Source organism: Drosophila ananassae, chromosome 2R, assembly GCF_017639315.1.
Source record: "Drosophila ananassae strain 14024-0371.13 chromosome 2R, ASM1763931v2, whole genome shotgun sequence".
NCBI lineage: Eukaryota > Metazoa > Arthropoda > Insecta > Diptera > Drosophilidae > Drosophila > Drosophila ananassae.
Window position 1 is genome coordinate 10,758,525 of NC_057928.1, and position 4,801 is coordinate 10,763,325.

The 4,801-nt window shown below is 42.4% G+C and overlaps 1 long non-coding RNA gene across 2 annotated transcripts; it reads right to left on the minus strand.

Moving 5' to 3' along the window:
• Positions 1 to 619: 619 nt before the first annotated feature.
• Positions 620 to 4,083, minus strand: LOC123257112. 2 transcript variants are annotated; one of them, XR_006507060.1, is made up of 3 exons: positions 1,053 to 4,075; positions 723 to 986; positions 620 to 663 (listed from the first exon to the last, which is right to left on the minus strand). It is a non-coding gene; the product is annotated as an uncharacterized LOC123257112 (long non-coding RNA). The 2 variants fall into 2 exon arrangements; XR_006507059.1 differs by having other exon boundaries at positions 723 to 4,083.
• Between the last annotated feature and the right edge of the window lie 718 nt (positions 4,084 to 4,801).

Genomic DNA, 4,801 nt, shown 5'->3' on the forward strand with positions numbered 1-4,801 from the left:
GGCATGTCCTAAATACGTACACTGCGTGTCATAAATATCAGACACATTTTTATTCGTTTCTTCGCACTTTTTGCCAATTTTCACATTTTTCTGGTGCGGTGACAGTGAAAATATTTTGTTGAGTCAACCCATAAACGGAAATGCAAATCACGAAATCTTATTAAAAGTTTATTCTTGATCATTAAGTGAATGAATGCAAATAGTATAGCGTACGTCATATATGTATAATGCTTGAGTATTTGGTCAGGTGCTCAGGGGATGTTGGCAAAAAATAATTTGCATTTCATTTAGCCGACAAATTTTTGAAGTAAATTGTGCGGCTGCGGGGGAAATGTACGCCGGAAATGACGGCTATAAAAGGCAACTGCCGTATGCGGGATACGTGTAGCTAAACAACCGTAAAATATATGCATCCCTCGGATACAAAGATACACGCACCACCCCGCCCGTCGAGGAACAAAGGACGCACGCACGCAGTGCAAAGACAATTAGTTGAAGGCAACAACGCGTTCCTGCCCCGCTTCGTGACTTTTGCCGCTTAATCCAGGATATGTTTGGCTTCCTCCGGGTCCCCCAACTCCTACAGCCACCACCTCCTTTTTTATTTCCACCATTTCTGTTACCTTTTCACACATGAGCATTTCTTTATTTGCACAATGCGAACTGAAATAAGGTGCGGCTGCGGCCATAAAACCAAATTAAATATAAAAAAACATACTCACCAGGGCTTAACCGAGTCTCTGACTCTGACTTGAGATTTAATTTCAAAATATGTTTTCTCAAATGTGCTGCGGTGCCTTCCATTTGGGTTTCCTCATATCCTCGAGACCTAATTAAATGCTGAGCTTTAAAAACGCGATTAGGGATTTGTGGTTTACTTTGGTTTCTTTTCCATGGACGTGTGTATCCTGGAGGACAATTGAATTTTCTGTTTGCTCAAATGGTGAGTCACTTATAGAGTTTACTTTGGAGTTAAAGTTAAGAGACTTTTTGGAAAAAGATAATATCAAAAGCCACGTTGAATTATTCCTGCTTTTAGTGAGCAAACCCACCTGGATATAGCCTCCGATATATTATTCAATCCCAGACTATCCCAACCCATCTCTCTTAGCAAAGTCAGTAGGCCCACACACGCCATTGCCACATCATCCAAGTACTTAATATATTTCAGAAGAAGCCAAGAAAAATGCGCCAAGAATTAATGAATGCCGGGGCATGTGAGCTTTAAGTGAAATGCCTCTAATCGAATTAGTGAAATTAATTTTTGATGATATTGAAATTAGTTGCAGACACCCAAACCGACAGTCGGGCCACAAATTTCTGGATTTTCTGGATACAATTGGGGGTATTACGTTTGGCCACAGGGGATGTGGGCCCTGCAAAGCACTTTTCGGCTGTCCCGCATTCCTCGGTGGCGTGTGGGTGCATAAATTTAGTTTGACATCCCGGGGGTTGACTTTTCGACGGGTGGTGGAGTGGACCACTTGATTCTACCATGAATCTAACCCCCACCACCATGAGTGTGTGGTGTACACCACCCAGCCCCTGCCACAGGAAAAAAAGTAACGACGTCTTCCACCTTCCACCTTCATTATTAATGACTCTTCGACATGTGTGTCAGGTTCGCCAAGTTTTGTTGAAAAGCAATTTTATTTACTTTTATTTCGTGCTGTTATTGTTGATTTTCGATTTGTGCTTATAAATTGGGGCTGCTATGTGTCATGTTATTATTTATTGTGTGCTGAAAATTAAATGCCAAAATACGTTGAATATTTAATGCAAGCCAGCCTGCCTGCTTAAAGTTTTCCAAAGGACTCCCCCACACGTGAGCTTGGCGTTGAAGTTTGCTACATTTCCTACATTGTCCTTGTCCTTGGGGCGCCCAGGACATCGGGACATGATAGCACTCTAACTGGCCTGAAAGGATAGAGTGGGATATACTCCGAGAGCAACAGAGAAGGCAAGTGTTTGCATGTCAGCAAGTAATAAGCACAAGGGCCATAATAGTTTTGCCAGTTATTTTATTTTTCTCTCTCCTCCAAAGAAGCATTTGCGCCAGAAATTCCGCCACGATTACTTGGCCCTGACTTGGGAGCTAAGAGCCTCCAAGAGAGCCCACAGACCTCAAAGTGCACAAATAAAAAATACTTATATATTTTAAAAAGGATTATAGGGACATTATTCTGGTTTTTAACAAACAACTCTGACAGAGTCCCCAATTTTCAATTATTAAGGGTCAAAGTGTTACCAAATCAGGACTATATTCAAAATTTCTTTCCATGTAGGCTAGACAAACCAGAGCGGGAAAAAACAGACGCCTCCACCTCGTTGAGCGTCTTGGGAGGCAGACATAAATGTTGGACATTAACGGGTAATTTTCTTGCAATTTTGTAGTCGTTAGCGTTTTGTGGCAAGGACGATGACGGCGCGCCGCGTTGACAACAGCAGGCGAAAATTTAATTTTCCCCGCAGTATTTTCTCCATAAATTTTTTAGCTAATTTTCTGGCAACAACAGAAGTCGCAGCCTCCGCAGATTTTGGCCAAAATAGTTTAAAAGAATATTTTTATTTAAGTTTGGGATTTAAAGTGAGGGAAGAGAAGGCTGGGCAGAGGGGGTAAAAGCAATTCCGAATGGAAATCCATTAGCGGTGAACAAATTTGTAATTTCCGCTGCCGGGCACACGCACGCAGGACATCGCAGGACACAGCTGGACAGGACATGCCCCCCTCGTTTCTCATCGCTGCCTTTGAGGTGTGTTCGGTCAGGTAATTTCATTTACCTTACTCATTTAGCACGTTTCTTTGGAAGAGGGTCGCCACGGGCCACGGGGGGTCATTTTCCGGCTGTTTGCATGATAAAAATCACATACACTCCTTAAATTTCAACAGCACGCGATGTTGGATGATTATCCTTGAACCATAAATAAAAAACAGAAGAATGAAAAAAAGGAACCACCTCGAGAGCAAGCCAGTGTGAAGAGGGAATGGAGTGCCACCCACACCTCTTCCGTGGCGTGGCCTTTGTCTCCTTTATCCTTTATCCTTTCAGACACTCAACCTTTTTGACTTTCCTGATAGAAATTAATGCTCTGGCTTTCGTCCTCATAAAATGTTATATGGAATTGTCTGCTTTTCATTTGCCCAACTCACGCAAGCTCCAAGATTCCAGCTTTAAGTCAGGATATGAGTCCTTCTCCGGTAGTCTGCCACCCCACCCATCGACCTGAAACTTTTTAATGAAATTCCATAAACTGGTAATCAAAATCCAGCACCCGGATGACCAGAAATATGCCCAGCACTTGTCGCCATGTCGGCGTGGCGACAAGATTGAACGGAAGTTCTAAATTATTCAGGCCCATTCCACAAAACCAATTTAGTTACCCAGAGGGATTGGCCAAAAAGAGTGGAGCACTCCTCATAACTCACCTTTAGAACTAACACATATGCTTTTAGAAGTAAAGCTAGTTTGTTATTAATTAAATTTTATTATAATTTATATTCCTTGAATATTTAAGAATATTCTCAGCCCGAAATAAAACCAAAGAATGCTCAATTTGCTGCAAATTAGAGTTCAAATTAAACCGTCTCTGCTTTATTCCTGTTGCCTGCCAATCTGCAATCCATTTCCCCCTTATCCTGCCAGGAATATGTCCCCGTTCTGGGCTCTGTTTAATTTACATTTATCCACACGTTTAACCAGTTGTCTGGCCCTCGTCCAGGTGGAGTTCATTTGCCTAGCCAGGATACACGGACTCTTGATCCTGGCCAGGTCCTGGGCCAAGTCCCCACGGATCCTTGGCACGCAGGCACATAGTCGCACACAAACAGGAAGCTCCTGACACCGTACAAAATGTTAAACACTTTGGCAACATTTGCTTAAAACTTTTGCCCATCTCTGACTTTTGGGGTGAGTTTTGAAAACACAGGGGCAGTGGCAGGATGAGGCGGCGTGTGCTTTCTAGTTGCGGTTGCAGGACACAAAAAGTCAGTTGAATCAACAATACACTGAGAGAATTCATACAATTTATTGAAAATCAATAGATTTTTGAGATTAAGATGGAAATAAGCTATTAGCTATTAATGGTTGTACTTCTGTTTCATTTTAATTCAAAAATTTAAACAAAAATCTTTATGTTTCTTAAATAATATATATTATACTCATATGTATAAAATCTTCCTTTAAATTCCTTCTTTCAAAACCTACTTATTATTTCCTAAAAATATTATATATAAAATATATCCCCTGTGCATTGGCAGCATTAATGGCCAAAAAGGTAAACGTGGCAAACAAAAGGCACGCCCGGAAATGGCAAAGCTGCTTGACTACAAAAACAACAAAAGCCCGGGAGAAGGAACTGGGAAAAGGACACAACCAGGAGTAAGAGCTAGAGCAGGAGCTGCAGCAGGAGCTGCAGCTAGAACAGCAGACGCCACTTGGCCACTCATTGTCGGTCGCCATGGTGAATCCTCAGGTGTTTTGCGCATAGTTTACTACGTTTTTCATTTAACCAACGTTGGCAAGTACGGTTCTGGTCGTTTGTCCTGCTTTTCCTGTTGGCTGGTTGTCTGGATGGCTGGCTGCTGCTCCTGTTTTCCACCGTTTGTGTTTGGTTTGCGGTTGCCAGCGGACAACAAACGACACCTCTTGTTGCTGCTACCTTTTGCCGCCGTGATTGTTGTTGCTGCCGCCCCATGATCCTTGCTACCTGCTTGCTGCCTGCTGCTACTTTCACCTCCTGTTGTTGTCCGAGCATAATTAAAAATTCACATAAATTTAGCTTAGCGTTGACACACACATTC